This window comes from Ambystoma mexicanum, chromosome 4p (assembly GCF_040938575.1).
Source record: "Ambystoma mexicanum isolate Mex_15411 chromosome 4p, UKY_AmexF1_1, whole genome shotgun sequence".
Lineage (NCBI taxonomy): Eukaryota > Metazoa > Chordata > Amphibia > Caudata > Ambystomatidae > Ambystoma > Ambystoma mexicanum.
The window spans coordinates 603,688,795-603,712,925 of NC_090927.1; the positions used below are offsets into that span (position 1 = coordinate 603,688,795).

Sequence of the window (24,131 nt, forward strand, 5' to 3'; positions counted from 1 at the left end):
CACCTTCTCCATCATGTGCTGACCACAAGTGTGATGTAAGCAGGAGAAGATTGTGATCTAGGTGTCCTTTCAAGCACATGAATGTCAGGGCATCTGTCACTCTCTTTACCAGCAGTGGCTGTGGGGTTGAAAGCCTATCTAGTGAACCATTGATAGATCAGGGAGTAGGACTTGGAGCTGATGTGAACCTCATCCACCAGTCAAATGTCTCATCAGCTCAGTCCCAGGATTCAATATGCCTATATATTTTTAAGGCATTCAGTAAACATAATATTTTCCACTTGTGTCATTAATGTATTGTGATGAATCAGTAATGATTCTTCCAGGAACACTGGCCTGGGTCCCGTCTCATGTGGCCTGGGAAGGGCAGATGCTTTCTAATCTCAATCCCAGGCAGTGGTTCTGTGGGAGGATCACATGAGTGCAGAAGCAGGTTAGGAAGAATGGGAAACGCCCTTGTTCAATTTGCAAAACAGAAACATATATAAAAACAGATTTTTGTATTAGAGACTTCCAGTCCCATAATTCCCAAAGTACTGGGACAAAGAAGAGAGTTGAAGAGTAGTAAAACAGAAAAATGCAGCTTGTTAATGAGAATGCCCCACACCTGAGGGAGACTAGGAAGTTTGGATGCAGGATGAGCAGAGCAGTAGTCGTGTGTGCAGGAGTTGGAAACTCTCCACATTGCAGCAGAGGCCAGGACTGGGGGAGAGAGAAGATGCCTGGACCACTGTCAAGTGGCGAGCAATAACAGTAGGGCAATTTAAAACCCCAAAACATTGGTAAAGTCAAAAAGGGGCAAATGAGGGTTTCGAAATTAGCAAAGCTTATTGCCCATATTTGAAGAAGTATATAACAAAAGCTAGGATAAACCCACATTTCCAAAGCCACGTAATACACCGTTTTAAAACCATTTTATTGTCAGTGTTCGGGTGATGAAGAGATGGGGAAACAAAAGTGGCAAAAAGACTACCCTTTTGAAAAAGGTTGTTCAGAAGGAGAGGAGCATGATCTACAGAGGTGTTGCAAATTGCAAAAGTGTATTAAAGAGCACCACTGTGAATCTTGCCTTCCCTGAAGAATTGCATAAAAACATAATGTTACTAAGCAAGAAACACTGCAAAGTTGTTGCAAGGTGATCTCAACTACAGAGGCATTCATTGTTTGTAAATTATACTGTTCGGGCAGGGGAGTAGACCCAAACAAAGGATTTTGTATAACACGACTGCAGAAGTGTTCTATATTTTCTGAACTAATATTTGTTGCAGAAGCATCCTGACAAAGAAGATTTATGTTAAAACTGAACATAATATTTTCCACCTGTGTCATTAATGTATTGTGATGAATCAGTAATGATTCCACAAGGAAAACTGGCCTGGGTCCCGTCTTATGTGGCCGAGAAAAGGCAGATGCTTTCTGATCTCCACCCCGGGCGGTGGTGTTCTGTGGGAGGATCACATGAGTGCAGAAGCAGGTTAGGAGGAATGGGAAACCCCCTTGTGCAACTTGCAAAACAGAAACATATATAAAAACAGATTTTTGCATTAGAGACTTCCAGTCCCATAATTCCCAAAGTACTGGGATAAAGAAGAGGGTTGAAGAGTAGTAAAACAGAAAAATGCAGCTGTTGAGTTGCTGTATGTATTAGTGAGAGGGACAGAAACCTTTTTGTTAGAGTCTTTCGTTTAGTTCGCGTTAGGCAGGAATCCTCATCAGGGTATTGATAGTGTGGCGTTTCTCCAACCTTTTGAGTTAATAAAATGGCATCTTTTGAAAAATCTTCACAAAGTTGTCCCCCTCACATTTCTGACCCCTCACAGTATCGAGAGTGTTTAACTTTTAGTCCACACTTTTACTTGTTTACTATTTACTGTTTTTATTTATGCCCTGATATTCTTGGTACATATTGTTACTAATCTGTTTATTGTTTCATGATTTCACGAAATACAGACTCTTGCAAATGCATCTCCGTTTCTACTCACATTAGTATGCATACTGTATGTTTGTGTTTGTTAATGCTACACTAGCTGAGGATAATGAGATGATTTGAACTTCAACTCACAGCAGCCTTCCCTATTGAAATTCCTGTAAAGTGCTGATGGGAGTGGCAGTCCAAAATATTTAATGACTGCTGAGAACAAAGTTACATTTGGGCACAATTTATTGTTTGAAGTGTGGTTAGCTCCCCTGCAATAACTTGGGTCTGCAGTTTACTTGACATGTTTTCGCATGCATGAGGCTATTTTTCCGTGGCTCCATGTAACAGTACAGCTATCCAAGACAAACAGGACCATGACGACGACCGAAACGAGGCTCACTTGTATCACCAAATTAATAATTTTGCTTTATCTAGGCTATATATGGTATCTGCATGGCTGCTTTAGTATGCATGCACATACAGGAATTTATCAACACAATATTTTGGTTAAGCGTGTAATTTTGGAACTAGCGTGCTGGTTGCTCAGCAACAACACATAGCGGTGGATCAAGCCACGCGTCACCTTGGGAACAGGAAAACAAATAGTCCCAAGATGGCGCCCGCCAGCGTTATACTCACGGAAAAGCCAACACGTATGACTGAATGAGTAAGTTATGATCATTACTATCTATTTTGGGTATTATTTTTGCTCTTTCTGATCTAATGGCCTATTGCTATGCAGGGCTGATGCAATTAATCTACAGGTATTTATGATTACCTTTACGCACGATTGAACTATTACAAAATTACCACGTTCAAGCGCAAGTATGACTGAGCAGGCTACGAGCAGGAGATCCTTTGCCTGCAGAGCTATTACTAGTTTCTTTGTCCTTTTCTGGACCAGTATAGTAACGGGTGGGAAATGCTATCTGAGATGGAAGGATTTGGTTAAAATTTAATGCCCACAAACCGTACTATTCCATTGTAGTGCAAGAGTTGTTTAAGAATTAAATTAACATGATGTAGGCGGCAATAAGACTAATGGATTTTCCATTTAAATCATTATGGCAACAGATTCTATGTAGATGGGATTAAACCCAATGCAAGTTCGAAATTACTGAGACGAATTTACGATTCCCGGCGAGGGAAAGCTAACTAGGTATTGCGACATAGTTGTAACCGCATCATTGAACCTGAATAATTGTGACTAACAAGATTTTTTCTTGTGTTCCTGTTGTTTTTCATTTCACCCTTTTCCCCTACCCTGGTTTTGCACCTCATGTTTGTTTGCGTTACTGTATTTATTGACAATGTGCTCTTCACGTACCCCGTTTTATCCTTCCCAATGCCACCCCCTACTTTTCTGTCTGGTGCACAATGTATTTATTTTTCCTTTGGTTCTACACATGGATATGGGATAATATTGATGTGTTTTTCATTTGTTGGATGTTACTGAGAAATGTTTGGCATTTGGATTGGACACTCATGTGACCCAAAACATCATGAATTTGTAATTGTTTCCAACTGTATGGTTGTACAAGGAATGTATTAAGCCCTGATTTGAGAAAGGCCTAGAAGGGCCAAAACAGGTATTATCGCATACGGGCCAACCTAATAATAAACACATTTCTCACCTTATTGGGCGCAATGTCCTGGATTTTTTCCTCTTTTTCCTTCTACTGTGCATGACGAGTTCTTTCCCGGCTTACTGTCAATCCAGTGATCTGCGACCAGACTCTAAATTGAATGTGTGGATTTAGGGGGTCTCCTATCCCTAAACAACACTGTTTAAGAGAATTTACATTTAAATTTGACAGACTTGCGCAGCTACAAGTGTCTAATCACGAGTCGCCAACCAGACCAGCTGTACCCATAAGCCTGGCTTACGTTTGAAAACATTGGAATGGTGGTCAGGGGGAGCTGATTGATGATGATGGGAGTGAAAGGTGATGGAGGAGTGGATAGAACAGAAATGGAAGAGCAGATGGGAAAGGAAGAATGGTATTGCCACACTATTTTTCTTGCTTCTCTTTTGCCCTGTTCTGTTTTTCATAGCTCAACTACAGCCTTAGGTTGGTAAACAACAGGTACAACACTTTTGTTCTTGGGTCATTATTATTGGGATTCATCTCTCAGGCTCTTCTTCAGGGGTCTGCAGTATACAGTTATTAATTTTCATGCTCTGGCAATAGTTTTCCTTAAGGAGAAGTGGGAGCGGATGGAAGCTGAAGTGAGTGACCAATGGAATGACAAAGTAGTGAGGGGGCAGATGGAAGAAAAGAGCAGAAGACCTTGGAAGCGGTACTGTAGAGCATTAGATTTTGGGATGAGGGGATGGAAGGAGAGAGCAGATTTCCCACCTGAACAAATTAAGTGATCCTGGGCAAATCACTTTGTCGGCAAAATGTGCTAAGGTTACAAGACTGTTTCCAGCAACAGTTATACGCCTTAACACTGAACACCAATAGTAGAAAGACTTGGACAACTTGGAGGAAACTTTAAAAGCATGTAACCTTTGTTGCACACGAGAAAGCCACTAACCCCAGCATAAAACTCCTCACCCATGCCCCGCCTACCCAGCGCCATCTGTCAATCATGGTGAAGTAGCCTTAAATCTGCCGCAGAGTGCAATCTTAACAAGCCTCTTTATCAGACCTTCAAGTAGTCTTGCAGGTATATATCACCCCTGGTCCTAACAACTTGGGTTTGAATCCAGGTGTCTGTGCCTTTTAAAGCAGTCTAACAGACTAAACCAATTGAAGGGCGCACATTTATTTTTGCAGATTTGGGAAGACTTTATTTGCTGGATCACAGATCTGAGAAAGCTGGACTTTGTTTAGGGTTCTCCGAAACCCACACCCAATGGAATTTGGGCCCCCTGATCACAAACATTGCCCACCTAGATGAAAATTCCCAGAGCCGGCCTGCCCCTTCTGCTGTGGGCTTCTAGGAAACAGTTTCGTTGTGAAATGGTATTTTAAAAAATACTATAACTCTACTTGAACGCTTAACCAACTGTCCGTCCCAAAACAACAATTATAAACGCAGGAGGGATATAGCTCAGCCTAAGAAGGGCTGGCACACACTCCTTAATCCTTCAAAGTCGTTAATTTGGGTTCCTTAAATAATGAAAGAGACAGAAGGGGGTCGGGACTCGGGAGTTGTATTTGATATGAAGGAAGAAAGAACATCGGCCTACATTTAACGTTAACATTATTCCGATTGGTGTTAACTGTTAGCCACTAGAGGGCAGCAAAGTATATTAAATCCCATTTACAAAGCTATGTTTCTAGAATCGATGCAAGGGGATAAAAACGCCTTTTCGCTTATTAACGTGCATCCAATGAACTAAGATAAATGACACTACTGAATGTAGATGTGCAATGCGTCGCGAAAATAACTGTACATGTTCCACCAATATTGTAATTGATCCACAAACTTACTAAGATTGTGCTCTGGAAAGTTGCTCGCACGAGCAATGGCAGTGTGCCCTTCAGCGTTGGAATACAGCCACCGGGCTCTTGGCCACATGCCTTAAACTGCAACGCGGCTAGGCAGGCCTGCTAATGGACACCTCCCAACAACAACAATATTTTTATTAAAAATAAGGCAGCAAAATAGCCTCCGGCCTAAAAGGCACAGAACAAATCACCCCAGGTCCTAGGTCCCAGGTCCCTGCACTGGCTCCACATTAATTTGTATTTGCATTTGTTTTATTTGTAACGCGCACCATCAGGCCCGGAGGCATCAGGGCGCAATTTAGACATGGTTACATAAGCATACAATTAAATATATTCAAAACATTAAACAGTACATAGCATACAAGGCATAAAGCAATATACATATTTACAGAGGGTAGATTAGAGCAGACGTTTCGCAGGGCGGGTCTAGACATCATGGCTGGTTGGAGAGCCAGGATTTGGTTTTAGATTTGAAGGCACTAAAGCGTTCTTCGGATCGGATGGTGAGAGGGAGGGCATTCCAGAGCTTAGAGGCTAGGACGGGGAAGCTAGATCCAACCGCCTTTTGTAGTTTGAACCTAGGGATGGTTAGGCAGTGGGTCTGAGCCGTTCTTTGCGGGCGGGTGGGGGCGTGTCGGGATAGCCGGTATGGTGGGGCTTGGTTGGCTAGGCATTTGTGGGTAAGGCCTAAGACTTTCAGTGAAATTCTCTGTTTGACCGGTAGCCAGTGTAGGTTAGATCTAGATTCCGAGATGTGGTGGTTTCCTGGGATGTTTAGGGCTGCTCTGATAGCGTTATTCTGGGTAATTTGCAGTTTGTTCATATTCTCTTGGCTCGTTCCTAGGTAGAGGGCGCTCGCATAGTCAATTTTGGCCATGATAAGAGTTCTGGCCAGAGTGACCGCGTTGGAGGTGGTCAGGAATGGCCTGCAAGCTGCAATGAGTTTGCAGGTGTATGCTGAAGAGGATCTGACTGCATTTGTTTGTCTGGATAGGGATAGGGTGGCGTCAAGATAGACACCTAGGGTTTGGTGTCTTTCGAGACTTGGATGGTGTTGCCATCAATGACAAATGATTGGTAGGATGGCTCAAGTTTACTAAGGCGTTGCGTAGTGCCCAAGATGAGGAGCTCAGTCTTAACATCGTTGAGGCATAACTGGTGTTGTGCCATCCAAGCTTGGATAACCAGGTAGACCTCGTTCAAGGCCTTAGTGTCAGCCAGGTAATCACCAGTGATGGGAATGAGTATCTGGGTGTCGTCAGCGTAGTTCATATAGGAGACACCCAGATAGTCAAGTACATCAAAAAGTGGTTTTGTAAAAACGTTATAGAGCGTTAGCGACATGCAAGAGCCGTGGGGGACGCCGCAATGGATCGGGGAAGGATATGCAGCTGCAGATTGAGAGAAGACCCGCATAGATCTATTACTCAAGAATGATTTGATCCAGGCCGTGGCTGATGGTGAGAAATGGAAGTGAAGTTGCTTGCATAGGATTTGGGACTGACCAGATCGAAGGCTGCATAGAGGTCGAGTAGGAGTAATAAGGCAAGTTTGCCGTTGTCCTTTAACACTTCGATTTGGGTTTTTAAGTCTAGTAGAGCTGTCTCTGTTCCGTGTCTGGGTCGGAAACCAGATTGTCTAAGGCCTAGAAGATTGTTGGCTTCCAGGTGCTCTTGGTTTTTGCAGGTATGCTGCACGGTCTAGGATTTTTAGCAGGAACGGGACGGTCGGTAGTTGGTGGGTATGCTAGGGTCGAGGGAAGGTTTTTTGAGCAAGGGGATCACCCAAGCATCCTTAAGGTTGTCGGGGACAGTTCTTGTTTTGAAGGATGCGTTGATGAAGGATGTGATAAATGGGGCCAGGTCGTGGGCAGATTCCTTAATAATTGGGGAAGGGCAGGGGTCGCCCTGGCAGTTGGACGGTTTGATCCTCATGATAATGTTTTCTACCTCCGCAATGGTGAGCGGTGAGGAGGCAAATTGTTTGCAGTTGGGGACGTCAGGAGGGAGGACCCCTGCTGGGATGGGAGGGTGATTGTGCAGTTTCAGGCTATCATGTTTGGCTGTGATTTTAGATTGAAGCATGGTGATTTTTTTCAGTAACGCTGCATGATTGTTGTCACACCATTTGCTGTCTTTAATGCAGGTGTCAGGGGGAGTAACGGGGGTTTCAAGCTCTTTTAAAATCTTAAATAGTTCCTTGGAGTTGGAATCGGCATGCAGAATGCGATTATTAAGGGATTATTTTTTTGCCTCTATAATGGCTGCTTTGTAAGTGAGCGAGGCCAGGAGGAAGCCGTCTTTATGTGCGTCAGAAGGGTGGCTTTTCCATCGGTTTTCGGCGCAGCGTTTGGTTTTACGGAGTATTCTTAGCTGTGGGATGAACCAAGAGTTCAGGTGAGCACGTGGTTTGGCCTTCCTCAGTTTGATGGGGGCCAAAGAATCTATAGCTGTCAGCATGCTGCAGTAATAGATGTCAGCTAAGGCAGTCGGGTCGTTACAGGAATCAGTAGCTGCTTTAAGTGAGGGGAGTAGTAGAGGGAGGAGTTTCTCTTTGGTTATGTCCTTTTTGTTTCTGGTCGGGAGAGCAGGCGCTATCGCGGTCGGGATGCGGCGGCGGCTTCAATATTAAAGGTGATAATGTGGTGGTCTGACCAGAGGCAGGGGGTAATGGCCAGGACATTGATATTACAATTAGAGCTGAATAGCCAGTCAAGGGTCCTGCCTTGCGAATGTGTAGGCTCTTGGATGGGCGAGGTGAAGCCGGAGTTGGAGAGGGAGTTTTCCAAATCAAGTGCAATGGGATCTTTAGGGTCACCTAGTCCCAAGTTGAGGACGATGATTTGTGAATTGGTTTTAGCGTTGTCAAGGAGGAGGGTGGATATGTCGCCGACAAAGGAGGGTGCAGGGCCTGGGGGCCGGTAAATTAGGTGGAGGGTGGCTGTTTGGTTGGGTGTTAATGTGAGTTTGACTGATAATAGCTCAGCTGTCTCAAGTTTGGTATTGGTCATTACTCTTAGGTCCAAAGTGATTTTATGGACGATGGCAAGGCCCCCACCTCTAGAGTGGGAGGCAGAGGTACGGTCACATCTCAATATGCTAAAGCCAGGTGGTATAGCAAGGGACAGTGAAGGACCGGAGGCAGCATGTAGCCAGGTTTCAGCTATGGCAATGGAATCAAGATCTGACGATGTTATAAGGTCTGCTATGTCTAAAGCGTGAGCTGGGAGGGATCTAGCGTTGATAAGGGCGTCTTTGATGACAGGCAGTTTCGCCTCTGTAGAGGGGGGGTTTGCTGTTGTTGAGGGCCGAGGGTGGGCCCGGGAGTGTGTGTCGTGTTTGTTTGGAGAGGTTGCAGCGGGTAGGGCGTATGCGGAATCTGGTGCCTAATATTTTATTTCTAAGAGATGAAGGGCACGGTTGGTTCGGAGTAGGTTTGCTAGCAAAGTGTTCCAACCAAAGGGCTGGGTCACTGAGGTAGGGCTTGAAGTCAGTAGTGAGGTGTTGGAGGCCTAAGGTGGGTGTCATAGCGGATGTCACCATGCGCAGGGTCTGTGGGCCAAGACTAAGGCAAGACATAGTGTCAGGTGGCTGAGGGTGAGTCAGCCGTGTCGGGTATGTGCGTGGCTGAGTGAGGATTGTTGTTTCGGATAGCAGAGAGTGGAGGAGTAAAAGGAGGAGCACCCTAAGGAGCATGGTAGATGAGCAACAAGGGGGTAGGCTTCGTAGCTATGGGCAAGTGCAATTACCACTAGGGCGATGCAAAATCAACAATAGGCAGGTTCGATTTTAGCTAGGGCAATGCAAAATCAACAGTAGGCAGGTTCGATTTTAGCTAGGGCAATGCAAAATCAACAATAGGCAGGTTCGATTTTAGCTAGGGCAATGTAAAATCAACAATACTAAATTTGACAGTCCCAGTAGCGACTAAAAGTGCGCATAGCAAGAGCACCTAGATTTGACAATCGCAGCAGCGACTAAGATGCATACAGCAGAGTGGACCTAAATTTGACAGTTCCCGCACTCTAAGTGTAGTAGTAAAAACAGTTGAGCAGAATCAAGAATACTTTGAGTGTAGATCACTACTATGACCAAAAACAAGGCAGTTTCAAATCATCTAGATATAGTTACTAGGAAGGCATTCTATGGGAAATTTTAAAACAGTCCAACAGTGAGCAAAGTATATGGACTATGCCGTTTTCTGATGTTCCACAGGCAGCTGAGGGAGTGGCAATATACTCATATAGATGCGGTTGGCAGAGAAGCACCTATAGTGGGGCACAGGCAAATGAGGCTAAATGGGCTGCAGTGTACATACACATGCATTATGGCAAGGATCGTGCTAATAGCATGTTCATGGGCACGAGCTGACTAAGTAAGGCTGTAGGCAAATGGGAAGTACGCATATGGTTTACAAGCACAGTTTTGATATTGTACACATGCTAGACAATGACTATGGGTAGTGCTTAGAACGGGGGCTAGCACTGTGTTAATAGTCAGAGAGAGCAAAAGTTCATGGTGCTGGAGATCTTACCCGGTAGCAGCTGTGGAGCAGGCTGAGGAATGGGCCCTGGTGGGCTGAAATCCGACATGGAGCTTGGCCCTAGGCTCTGTACGGCTCGTGACAGGCTTGGGACATGAGGCTGCCTTGTTGGGTAGCCTTTGTGGGTGGGCCGGTGTTCGCCTGCCGGCGAAAAGTGATTGGGTAAAACGATTTTGTTGGCCAATCACGGCAAGACCAGCCTGCAGAGGCTGTGATTCCTGGGCGAAAATTCACGGGCAGCCATCTTTGAGTGCTCTCTGCCTCGTGGAGCCTAATGGAGGCTGAGAGGTTAATGCTATTTTCTTTGGCATTTGTGTCAAAATCGAAATACCACTGCCTCAATGCAGCTTGCAGGGAATTATCAGGGCCAAAGCAGGTTTCAAATCTGCTCGTGGCAGAAGACATCCATCAAGGTGCGGCGGCCTGGAAAAAATGGCATACTGATCCTGGCCTCACCTGGAGTGGAAGTGGCACTGCTCCAGCAATGTCAGGGGACCTGCACTTCTGATGTGCAGTCGCAGTGAGTGAGGGGCACAGGGTGGAAGGTAAACTACTTTTCCCTGCACACAAAGCCTTTCGACCCTCCGCAAACACGTTGCCCCCACAAGACTCCTTTATCCAGTTAGAGGCATCAAGAGCCTAAAATATTGTGCACAAAAAAATAGTGTCCTTTCTGTTGTCTATCCGGGACCCCAACTCTGGAACGTTTCCCCAGGCCCAAGAAAGCACGAAGACAAATTCGTAAAAACCTGCAAGGCTTGTTCTAACAAGTTTTCAACTAATGTGAACGGTCATGTTGATTAGTTGTAGTTAGCTGGACTCGCCTCATGGTCCCACAAAAACAGCACCAGAAACCTCAGTGCACTTCTCGAATTGTTATGTATCTGACTGCACTGAGTCCTAATGCTTAGATTGTGCAATGTTAGCCTTGTCGTAACTGTGAGGGGTATAGCACCTGCCAGTTCCGCTCTCCAGTGACAGGTGCTGAGTTTGCTCCTTGCATAATGAAAATTATGTACTTTTCTGCCAGTGATGGATGCATGTGTCCTATTGGTTAGATTGTGCAATGCTAGCTTTGTCGTAGCTGAGAGGGGTCTAGCACCTGCCAGTTCCCCTCTCCGATGGCAGACACTGAGTTTGCTCCTTGCATAATGAAAATGATGTACTGTTCTGTCAGTGATGGATGCATGTGTCCTATTGGTTAGATTGAGGAATGCTAGCCTTTTCGTAGCTGTGAGGGGTATAGCACCTGCCAGTTCCGCTCTCCAGTCACAGGTGCTGAGTTTGTTCCTGGCATAATGAAAATGATGTACTTTTCTGTCAGTGATGGATGCATGTGTCCTATTGGTTAGATTGAGGAATGCTAGCCTTTTCGTAGCTGTGAGGGGTATAGCACCTGCCAGTTCCGCTCTCCAGTCACAGGTGCTGAGTTTGCTCCTGGCATAATGAAAATGATGTACTTTTCTGTCAGTGATGGATGCATGTGTCCTATTGGTTAGATGGAGGAATGCCAGCCTTTTCGTAGCTGTGAAGGGTATAGCACCTGCCAGTTCCGCTCTCCAGTCAAAGGTGCTGAGTTTGCTCCTGGCATAATGAAAATGATGTACTTTTCTGCCAGTGATGGATGCATGTGTCCTATTGGTTAGATTGAGGAATGCTAGCCTTTTTGGAGCTGTGAGGGGTATAGCACCTGCCAGTTCTGCTCTCCAGTGACAGGTGCAGAGTTTGCTCCTTGCACAATGAAATTGGTGTATTCTTCTGCCAGTAATGGATGCATGTGTCCTATTGGTTAGATTGAGGAATGCTAGCCTTTTCGTAGCTGTGAGGGGTATAGCACCTGCCAGTTCCGCTCTCCAGTGACAGGTGCTGAGTTTGCTCCTTGCATAATGAAAATGATGTACTTTTCTGCCAGTAATGGATGCATGTGTCCTATTGGTTAGATTGAGGAATGCTAGCCTTTTCGTAGCTGTGCGGGGTATAGCACCTGCCAGTTCCGCTCTCCAATCACAGGTGCTGAGTTTGCTCCTGGCATAATGAAAATGATGTACTTTTCTGTCAGTGATGGATGCATGTGTCCTATTGGTTAGATTGAGGAATGCTAGCCTTTTCGTAGCTGTGAGGGGTATAGCACCTGCCAGTTCCGCTCTCCAGTCACAGGTGCTGAGTTTGCTCCTGGCATAATGAAAATGATGTACTTTTCTGTCAGTGATGGATGCATGTGTCCTATTGGTTAGATGGAGGAATGCTAGCCTTTTCGTAGCTGTGAAGGGTATAGCACCTGCCAGTTCCGCTCTCCAGTCAAAGGTGCTGAGTTTGCTCCTGGCATAATGAAAATTATGTACTTTTCTGCCAGTGATGGATGCATGTGTCCTATTGGTTAGATTGAGGAATGCTAGCCTTTTCGTAGCTGTGAAGGGTATAGCACCTGCCAGTTCCGCTCTCCAGTCAAAGGTGCTGAGTTTGCTCCTGGCATAATGAAAATTATGTACTTTTCTGCCAGTGATGGATGCATGTGTCCTATTGGTTAGATTGAGGAATGCTAGCCTTTTTGTAGCTGTGAGGGGTATAGCACCTGCCAGTTCTGCTCTCCAGTGACAGGTGCAGAGTTTGCTCCTTGCACAATGAAATTGATGTATTCTTCTGCCAGTGATGGATGCATTGTGGGGTTCTTTAACGGGTGCCTCCGCCTGAAGTCTGGGAGGCTGAATTCTTTCACTGGAGTATGTGTTTTTCTGAAGTCATAGTCAAGCAGCTTTAGTCCCCATTGTCCAATCCTTGGTGCATCTTCAATTTCGGTTTGCCATATATCATCAGTGGAGCTTGCTAGTAGGTCACAATGGTAAATTGTTTCCCATTTACAAACGTGGTGGTGCTCATATGCCCATACTACTGCTAAGATCTATTTTTCCAGTTAACAATATGATTTTTCAGGATTTGTCACACTTGGGCTCACATAGGATACCACTTTTCTTTCTTCCTGGTTTATGTTGAGCCCATAGCCCTACTGAGCTCGCATCCACTCTGAGTCTGTTGCAAAGGGTAGGATAAAACATTACCATGCACTTGGCCCTTGCAAAATCTTTGCTTCCATGAATGGTTTCATAATAATCCGCAGGTCAGACAAAGGCTTAACCTTCTTTTGGTAGATTCCTTCAGGGTGTATTAATGGTGGAGTAGTCCTTGACATTTCTTGCCCAGTAGCTGATAAACCTTGGAAGGAGCTTGGGTTTTCCACATATTTTGTCCCTGGATATATATTATCATCACAACCTCTTGCATTCCTTTGGCCAAAAATCAGTCAGAAGAAATGTGGCTGCCGCATAGCAACGTCACACTTTTCCACGTACATTGTCAAACTTGCCACTTCCAAGGTTTCGCACATTGCGTTCAACACCACATCATGTTGCTTTTGTGATTTTCAGAATGTCAGGATATCATAACTGAAGTGGAAGCAACTTTGGACATGCCTCGTTACGTTTCTTACCATTTACTTAAATATTTCTGCAGCCGATGACACTCTGAAACAGAGTGTTTTGTAGCAGTAGAGTCGCCGGTTTGATGAGAATATAATAATGTATCTTGATTGGAGTCCAGCTGTAGGTTATAATACCACTTGTTGAGGTCCACTTTTTAAAATCCTTGCTCCATTGACACAGCAAATCATCTTGTTAATGTGTAGACCAGGGTGATGTTTGTTTTTAATGGCTATGTTTGACTGCACCATATCAACACAAATGCTTCTTTGTCTGTCAGCACTTGGCTTTGGTATTGCTACCATGTATGATACCAAGGGCATTGATCCTTTGGCTGTTTCAAGAACATTTTTAAATTAAGGTTTTATAATAGTGCTTTTTATAGTGAAATTTCTTGAGAGAAATAGGGCAAAAATCTATACAATTTACATTTGGGTCTCTAGGGTAACATATGAAAACATCTAGTGAATGGCATGTTACCAACAATATAGATGAGCACTTTAAAACATTCTCATTAGGCTTCAGCCTCTATCTATATCAGTAATGGTCAGTGTAAATAATTTGCATGAGGTTGCAGCCACAGCACAACAATCATGAACCTGAGACCACAATCTTTCTATGTCAGCATGGGGAAAGTAAATCACTTTCATAAAGCTGAGTCCACAAATTATATATAGCCAGCCTTGCCACTGGGTATCCTCTCCCTGCCATACACATGCACGCTATGCATTCAAGCTCACACTCACACACAGATACCTGCCACACACAGTCAGGCACACGTGAACACACTAACATCCATATACATAGACACTGAGTCACAGAGTCACTAAACACATGCACGCATGCATGCACACACACACACCGACACACACACACACACGCACTGCAAGCATCACATTCAAACATGCTTGCATGCATGCATATAGTACCTTTAGGTCTTCTGGTCACCAGTGGTGAATCCTTTCTTTAAGCAGGGGCAATTGCCTTTAGCATCAGGCAGGAACAAATTCAATGCACCGGCAAACATGGAAGGACTTGAACATGCAGAACTACCTGGTGGATTAACATGGTTGTTAAGCATTGTAAGGGTGCAGAAGTAAGGCTCAAACACGGAGGTGACATGGTTTTGGTTAAAGACTTTTATTCAAATGAATGGGTATGTTAGAAAACTACCTCTCTGTCCCTAAAGCTAAGAGGGGTTTCCCTCCCTCAAAGAAAACTAATGAGAATGTCAGGATGTCAAAGAAAATGCCAGTCAACTGTCAAGTCCAAAAAGCCTATTTCTGAACCTAACACTAATAACTTAAACTTAAGTGCAAGGGTGTTGTCCTCTTCTAGTTGGTAGTAAAAGGTTCTTCACAAACATAAAGTTCCCAATATCTTTAGCTGTTAATAAAGAAACCAACTGCACTTTACAAGTGCCACATTGTTCCTGTCCCAGGGGGATGGCTTCATTTCCCTGGGGTTCCTGAGGCTCTCCAAGTGATGTCAAACAATGTTCTCTGTGCCGGGGGAAATGTTTCCCTATCTCTGGCCTTCTCAGGCTTTCTCAATGATGCACAACAATGTTATCTTTGCTGGGGAAATGTCTCCCTTTCCCTGGCCTCCTTGAGCTTTCACAATGATGCACAACAATGTTCTCTGTGTAGGGGAAACGTGTTCCATTTCCCTGGTCTTCTCAGGTTCTCAATGAGGCAAAACAATGTTCTCTGTGACAGACCCTGGGTTCGCTTGAATTCACTTTGTTCCACAGTAAACCTGTGTTCCTTCTCTACCCCGTACTGTGACTATGAAGCACGGAAAATGATGAAAGCTTTCCTATTTCTCAAGGTTTCCTGTGGGTGCTTGTCCCAGACTTGCAGTACTATTCTCTGATTGCTTGGTTTTCTTGGCTGACATACATACATTGTTTCTTTGCTCTCTCTTTGTATATTAGGGTCCCAGGCCCTCTTCTCCCATTCACAATATCTGTTCCCCAGCTTTCCTTGACCTCCAACACCTCTCAGGTCGCCCGTGTACCTGTTTGTGTGGTTCACGTCAACGTGGGGTCTCGCAAAGAGCTGTATACCTCCACGATACTCCGTTAGCATTCTTGTACTTCAGTTCGGATGCGGCGATGCCACAGGTTACTGTTTCTTCCTAGAAGTACGGTTACCCTCTCCAACACTTCCAGTGTCTTTGGTAGGCCTGGAGGTTTTGTTTTGCAGCAGCCCATGTAGTTCGCTCATCTTGGGCTACCTTCAGGCTCTCGTCTTCCTCTGTACACGGCATCTCGTTCTGCTTCTCTTCCTCTGCCGGACAGGCATCTCTTGTGGTTCCTCCGGGGAGGATAGTGCTCTCTGGTTCGGTTTAGCTCTTCTATATTGTATCGTATCTGTCCAATCAGATCCTGTGAAAGTCTAGACGTATATGCCGGTTCTCTGGAGCAATCTTCATGTTTCCACCTATCTTCTTCTTCGCAGTACTTATACTGTGGAGGTCTGACCGGCAAGTTTTGTTCTTTTGTGTCCTGGTACCTTTTAAGGTATAGGGATGGTTTAACTTACATAAATACATGTTAGCATGGTCTGGTAGAGGGGAATAAAGGATAGGATTTGGGAAAGCGGGAAATTGAGAGATAGGGGAGCCATACCACGTTCTCCTGGGATGGTCGTCTCTAGTCCCATAATGGGTTCCCTCCAACATGTGATCCACCCCCTGTACACCACCCCCAGGGGGATTATCGGACTGTGGCTGCGTCGCCCTGGCACCATGGGAAAGGTCTCCCCATAGGGGAGAAGTGGCGACATCCGAAGATTCGTCACAACATCCTGGTAGCCAGCACATGCATTGGGCCTAACCTGAAAGTTATATTAATTGTAAACTGCAAGCACCAGCTCTGCGAACCAGACTTTGGGTAGCGCACAGAGCATGAAAGAGGTGACCACCCCTTTCCCCACCCTGGTTTCAAAAATGCACTCTGAGATGAAAGCTTTCAAGAACATGAGTAATTATCCTCAATCGCTGAAGGAAAAACACTAAGATGATCTCCAGCACTTAGTCCTAAATCTCTGAGCCAGAGCATCATTTCTTTAGAAAATAAAGGACATTGTGGAATAGTAGCAAGTAAAAAGCTAACTAGAGACATAGTGTGCGCAAGATCTATTGGTTCAGATGGCAATAGGCACCTGCCACTTATGTCACCAGGGAAACAGGGATCCCTGCACAAGTCATAGTGCCCATATAGAGGATGGCAAGATGCAGCAGCACATTTCTTTGGACCAGTAAGGTTCCAGAAAATATCTACTGGTGCCGATGAACAAAGACTTTAGGTTTCCCATATGAATGCACACACCATCAACAGCATCCCGAGTCATCGCCCCTCTCGCCCACTTAATCTCCTCATTTCCAGTGTCATGAGGATGACATACAGCTTTCCTTTAAGCTTCTCTCCTCTTCCTCTTTTCTGTCCTCTCTCATTCCCGATTGTCTGACCGCTATTTAGGCATGGTGTTCTGCTAATGATCACTAATTTAATGTCAGTAAAACTGAAATCCTTATCATTGGGACTCCTGCCCCCTCTTTTCCTTGTACTCTCTGGCTGCCCTCATTGGGCCCTCTCTCTTCACCCTCTTGTGAGGCCAAAAACCTGGGTGTCATCTTCGACTCTTCCCTCTCCTTCTCTCCTCATATCACTAACCTTGCCAAGAAGGTCCACTCAGCTTCACCTTCTCAGAGGTATTCTTCCTTTCCTCACCTTCCCCCAGAAACTCAACGTCTCCAGAGCTCCTGTTCTCTCTAGGCTAGACTACAGCAACAGCCTCTTCCTCATCCTACCTCTTTCCTTCCTCCGCCCTCTTCAACTAATCCAGAATAGGACTGCAAGATTTCTCGCTGGCGTCAAGCCCAGGGACTGCATCTCTGCAGCCTAAATTCTCTCCGCTGGCTTCCGATGACTGCTAGGAACAAATTTAAAGACTCTCTGCATCATCCACAATGCTTTCTGGGGGCTCGGACCCAACTACATCCAGCTTTCTCTGACTAAATACCTCCCTGCCAGAGTGCTTTGGTCCGCTAGCTCCAACCCTCTCCAGGTTAGACGCTTCTTCAAGCAGAGAGTGGGGGTATATCTCTTTCTTCGGCAGGGGCCTCACTCTGGAATTGCCTCCCAGCCTCTCTCAGACTTGAGACAGATCTCCTTAAGTTCCGGAAGCACCTCAAGACCTTCCATTCCTTCTCCTCCTTCACTCTCCCCCTCCCTTCCTAATGTCCACTGCAGTACAACTGGTTGCTTGTTCCCTTATGAGTCTTACTGGGCCTTGACCAGTCCCACAACAAACCCCATTAAGCAGCGCTTGCCCTTGGGCTCCCTTCCCTGACTAGCCTACTGAGTCTGGTCCACCCTATTCGCACTAACCTACCCTTACCCTGCTCCCCGGCACTTGCCTCCTTGGCTCCCTTAACACTTGCCTCGCACCTGGGACCCCCTCCTCCTTGCACTTCCCCTCTCTCCCTCCCCCTCCCCATCTTCCCATCCTGCCCCTCTCCCTCCCCCCTTGCACTTCCTTTACGCACTTGTACAATCCGAATGGTTCAAGGCCTAGTAGGACTGTTATTGTTCTTTTCCCCTATCCCTATGTACATTCAATACATATAACAATTATTCCCAGGATAGGTGAAGTATTCTCAGAACTGGAAAGCTTGAACACTCAAGGCAGGCAACGGTCCGCTGTTCAACATAGGAGACTTTGCCACATTAATCAATGCCACACTAACTCCCTGTTAGACTCGATTTCTTGATGGCTGATGGAACAAATTCCAGCAGACAGCACTTCTTGTTACAATCTATTTCCTAATGGGTCTTGTAACTTTTCCCACACTTTTCATGACAAAGCCCTACCTTCTCATTGCTCAGTCTCTCAATGCCCAATTTATTTTTGGCTAAAGGAATTGTTCCCACTAGTTCCCACATGCAGAATGTTTCTCTCACGGTTCTCTTAACACCACAGTATGTGTGCCATGCACACATAATCCCAGTCTCCCTGCACTCACCTGGTTTTCTTTCTGCATGTCACTTTACCATAATTTAGGCATCCAGTCATTCATCCATGTCTCCTAGTGCTCTCCCGGTTGCCCCCATAGTAGGCATGATTTACTCCATGACGCTACCTTGCCTCCAGCAGCAGCTCTAGGTGTCCCTGGAAGCTCCTCTCCTTCGCTACTTATTCATGGCCTTGCCTCTGTCCACTACTTCAGCAAAGCCGCTACAGCATCTAGTGATTTCTCTCTGACCCTCCTGCTGCTTTGCGTTTTCCCCTCCATCTGATTGCTGATTAGGGGTTCCTTGGCTGACTTTAGGGAGCATACCCCACCGGGGCTACTATGCTTCTCAGGACTTCGCCTCCCCTTCTCTCCCCGTCAGCAACTCCCAGGAAATCTCTTCTCCAAGTCACTTCCAGACTTTCCTTCTTCTCTGGTGAGTGTGGGCCCTCCCATGTCATCACAGCGATTGCAAGAAGATGTCTGCAGCTCTGGTGTTGCGAATGGTTTCCAGGGGCACTTTACACTACACCATTGAAGCAAGACCACCTGATGGATTATTACCAGTCACAGCCCTTTGGCATCTTCCCAGGCAGGTCTGTATGCCCTGTAACATGTTACTGTTTTTGGGTAAGACTTGGCTTCAGAGTTCCCAACCAAGATCCAGGGTCTGAAACACAAGGCCCAAATGTTTAGTCTCTTTGCAGGTCGGCTGTTGCCCAGCAACAGAGGAAGGACAAGTGCCTCCTTGTGATATTGTATTTGTTTTTGGCATTTATATGGCTCCAAAAGCAACAGGCAGATTCCTTTGTGGCACCCTAAGGATAAGAGGGAAGGGGAGACATGGAGGCAAAGTGGTTTTGGAACCGATAAAGCGCATTCATAGTTATTTGAGCATTCAGACATACAAGAGCTAAGACCTTTGCAGAAGGAGAAGAGCATCATACCCGCAGGTATCAAAATAGTGTAAACTTAAGCAAGGTAGTAAGTGCAGGATGGCATACGAAGGAGCACGCAGTCAAGTAGTTAGGGGTTATTGCAACCAATGGCCAACGAAAAAGGAGAGGACCCATAATGAATCCGTTTAGCTCTACAATAGTCTGCAGGGTAAACCTTCTTGCAGGAAGATGAGTCCTATATCAACTTTTCTTCTTGTCGAATAAGACTTGTCTGAAAACCGCTATTCTTCCTGGACATTATTCAATGCTGTGGGTTGGCAGGGATGCAATGGCGGACACTATATAAGTACACATTGCAGTCTCTTGGCAAGTAATATCAGCACTCCACCATCTCAGCCCTTGGCTTCAGGTCCCTATCTATTGCATCCAATAACTCAAGTGCAAAACAATGCAAAGTAAGAAGCACATCTAAAGTCCCAGAGATATTGTGAAACCGAGCGGAGCACTACAGGCGGAAACACTGCATTGTGAAGCTTGAAGTCAAATGTCCCAAGAGACACAGGGGCTGATTTAAACAGTCCGCTGAGTTTCCAGAAGTGGGAAACGACCTCATTGGAAGTGTATACTAGTGGGTTTCCACAGGTGGATTCCTGGAGGAAAGCTGGCGAAATGTCCACCGTTGGCCGCAACCGCGCGGGCCAATCCACTGGTACATGGCAAAGGGGACCGGTGGATTGTCCACCAGCTGATTGGGCACCAGTGGACATTCAGCCAGTTTTCTTCTCATAATCCACCGGTGGCAAGACAAAAAGCCTAAAATTGCAATCAAGTATTTTGCCACCATTGGCAAACTAGAGGATTGTATTTACTTCACATTCAAAGCCAGACCCATTGTGAAAGTGCCTGGGACACATTGCAGCGTACGACTTGAACTCCATAGTCCCAAGGGACACTGAGACATTTGATAACACTGTATGCTACGGGGTTGAAACCCAAACACCCAAGGACAGAATAGTTAGGAGACATTGTGACAAAACAGCAACTTTGAGGAGCATCATGGACCACCTGACATTATTCCCGAACTTTGTTATAAATCCAATCTTTGGACTTTATTAAATTGTTTCAAGTCATCATTGGTCACACGTGTGGCACTGGTTTCCCTTGCATGACATGCTGGATTGCTGGTAATGGAGGCAAACACTAACCTGGTCCTCCAAGGTAACTTACACTGTGCCGAGCCATCGACCAGCTGATTTCATCATGGCAGACTCCCATGGAACCTGTGTATTGGCCTCAATAGGCTTGGGAAATGTGGGAGGCAACTACAACAGGGAAGCAAGCCAATCCCCGTTGGTCTTACTGCATGGTAAAAATATCTTCCACTGTCCAGAAAGATTGCAAAAAGGGGGACCCGGGTGCATGTACCCAGCACTCAACCGCTTCCGTTTGCCATACGTGAAGAGAGGAAACAAAAGAATTCTTGACGCAGATGGTCCATCTATGAAGACCCAAAAAACACCTCCACTAGTTCTCTTTGGAGTTTCATTTATTGCCTGTCTCATGAAGATGGGTTTTTGTCCACGGACCTTTTAACTCTATACCCCTCCTGCTCCTGCAGTGCTCCACATTTCTCTGGTGTCGCTAGAGAGGTCCGGCCATGTCAGGAAAGGGTCACCAATGTCCACAGCGCAAGCAGGATGGAGGGGATGTTGAATGCCCCAATTCTGACAGTTCTGATGCTCCAAATATCTGAAGAGAAAAATAAATCAGTTTCAATGGTTGCCCTAAGCGGGTCACAATTAAAAAAAAAAGTTACTTGAAAGTTGGTGCCACAGCTTTGGCATATGTGAGTACTAAGTCCAAGGAATGACTTTTGGGGTGCACCATGTTTAATGGCGAGTCAGGCAGGGTGACGAAATCCCTTGGTTAATGATCAGTTGAGGTCATGCTTAACCCTCATCCGTTTGTGTCATGCCAGTTAAATATTGGATCTGTGATTGTGATTGTGCACGTCCTGCCTTGGCTTGGGCAATGCCCCTATTATCAGGTGCCATTACAGCGTTGCACAATTATTCATTGTTTGTGGCAATCCTTTGCTAAATGCTTTGGTTTCCTGGCACTGACCTTTCCACTCAAGAGGCTTTGTGGGATCTGTAGCAAAGCACCATGGGTGCCATTTCCTGTAAAACCGAGCCTAATCAGTTAGCTGCTGAAACTGGATGAAAAGCACTTAATATACTCTGTCTCAGGCGACACTCAAGGAGGGAGATGAGATGTCGGTCAGAGCTCTGCATCACATCTTTTTCCAGTGGTTGATTGACTTGGTCAAAGAGACTGATTTTCCCCTTTAGGTAGACGGGCCTCTGGAGCCTAAGCCTATCCCCAAATGGCACCAAGCCCTTGGCTCAGTGCAAAACAGTACACTGCTCATGTTGCTGACATTATGTTGAAAATGATGTCCTTTTATGGCTAGGCCCTGGAACCAGCACACTGGTTGGAATCTGGTGCACCAGGGACTTAAGTGGATCAGATCTGGAATAATGAATCTGGTGTGACAGTGACCCCAGGGCACTCGTTACTGTTGAACGTTCAGTTTCTGGAGGGTGTTGGCTTCTAGTCCAGTGAATACTCCAAATATATCAAGGGGAGCCTGGTTAAGAATTCCATTTCATTAAATTGCATCTCAGTTTCCTCTTCAGTGGTCATTGGTTAGATGAACGTTGTTGTTTTTTATTCCTAAAATGTCACAATAATTGCATACTTGTGTGTTCTGCTGGGCATTTAGTAATGTGGGCGCGAAAGAACATCATACTTTCTCCAGTATTGGATCTTTCATAGATTCATATACTCTGGATATCCCCCGTCGTCAGGCTTTGAATGCTCAGTAGAAGGAACATAAAGAGGGTCAAAAGCTACCCCAGGTGAACCGTATATAGTAGGTAGGTCTAGGTCAGCAGGAAACGAGTGTTTAATAACTAGTTATTGAGGGTCACATGTAGTTGTAGAAAAACAAATTCAATTTTATTTTACAAAAGAAAACACAAGAAAAACAACTTCGGAAATATCGCATATGAGCTTCATTTAGCTTATAATGGACAGTGAAACAAGTAAAAAGTAAAAAAACTGTTGTTAACATCACAGTTGAGTTAAGTGAGGGTTAGTAGCATAAGTGTATTGTATTTGTTCCAAATACTACTGTCAGACTTAGTAGTATGATATTACAGTCGTCACATTTGTTATGCAGGTGTTTCTGGTTCGGGGGAGAGTTAACCTTTGCATAATAAATGTGTGGCCTGTAATATCATACTACTAAGTCTGACAGTAGTATTTGGAACAAATACGATACACTTATGCTACTATCCCTCACTTAAGTCAACTGTGAATTTGTTTTTCTACAACTACATGTGACCCTCAATAACTAGTTATTAAACACTAGTTTCCTGCTGACCTAGACCTACCTACTATATACGGTTGACCTGGGGTAGCTTTTGACTCTCTGTTGTTCCTTATGCTAAAACCGCCTTCCTGGGTCAAGCCCCCTTTAACAAAAAAGAAGCCCCCACCCGCCCACTCTTTCTACCTTGGAATGCTCAGTGACACAATTCCGACTTTTCATCTTCTAAAGCAAAAGTAGTCTGACCACCTCTTTCTGGGTGCTTTTAGTCCCATCCAATGGGACGTAGAGTTCCAAGCCCCACCCCTAGAGGCCATCTTCAGATTCTAACCACACGTCGTGCTGATAGGAGTCCTCACACATTTTCTCCCAGATAAAAACTTCAAAAACCTCAAAAATTGAGAAAATGCAGAGGCAACGCTCTCTACAGATAAGTCGGGGGGTGTTTGTACTGTGAGATCTTGGAGAGCAGATATAAAAGAAATCCTCTTCAAAGCATCTACTACATGTGGCATGAAAAATGTCTATGAGCGGGACAGGCATAAAGAATGTATTTATTGCCTGTAGCTCATTCTCACCTCTAATGACTGTGATATATGCCATGCATTTAGATCTAATGCTGAGGGATATGCACAGGAGGGTGGTGTGCTGACTAAATGAGGACCTATACCCTCCCTCTGAGGCAGAGCCCTCAAAGAGTGTGGCAGCAGGCAAAAGCATCTAAAAGGATTACCTCACAGCATCAAAAGAGATCTAGGTCAGACGAGAGACCACGCAAGCCAGAAGTATATAAAAAACAAACAAAACAGAGCCAGCGTAGACCCCATTAACGACACCAGTCTCAACCATGGCTCAGGTTCTGTCGATGAAGACGCATAGATTAACCATGGAGAAGGCCCTGTCATCAAGTGCCCATGACTCAACAACGAGGCCCATTTACAACTGCTCACAAAATCAAGGCAAACGCCCTACCTACGACCTCAGCCATGGAAGGAAGACCAAGTGGCCATTGTCCGACAACGGTTCGTCCATCGACGAGTAGCCAAGGTGTAAAGATGAGCACATCGACGACGGGTAGATATAAGACATCATCAATGGGTAAAAAAGACAAGACATCACCAATGCGAGGTCCACCCACAAGTCACACATCGACGACAGAGAAGTCGCTTGGTGATAATCTTAATTATACCAATTACAGCGGTCACGTCACATCACCATTAGTCTACAGAATCGTCAATGACAGCGAAGGAAAAACAAAAGAGTATGCCGCCAACAAGTTTGAAGTCGTTGACGGGAACAGGCCATGTCAACGAAGCAAGCACAAAAAGGCTGCAGAGAGACACGCCGTCAACGATAACCAAAAGATTAACAGACAAAGCCTGTCACTCACATGATAAGTGTGAGGTTCAACAGGAACAGCAGCAG

At 45.3% G+C, this 24,131-nt stretch overlaps 1 long non-coding RNA gene across 1 annotated transcript in view; it reads left to right on the plus strand.

Moving 5' to 3' along the window:
• Positions 1-2,528: 2,528 nt before the first annotated feature.
• Positions 2,529-24,131, plus strand: part of LOC138453377 (uncharacterized) — a 49,150-nt gene continuing 27,547 nt past the window's right edge. The window contains exon 1 of the long non-coding RNA XR_011260407.1: positions 2,529-2,585. This is a non-coding gene — a long non-coding RNA (uncharacterized lncRNA). The remainder of the gene's footprint in view (positions 2,586-24,131) is intronic.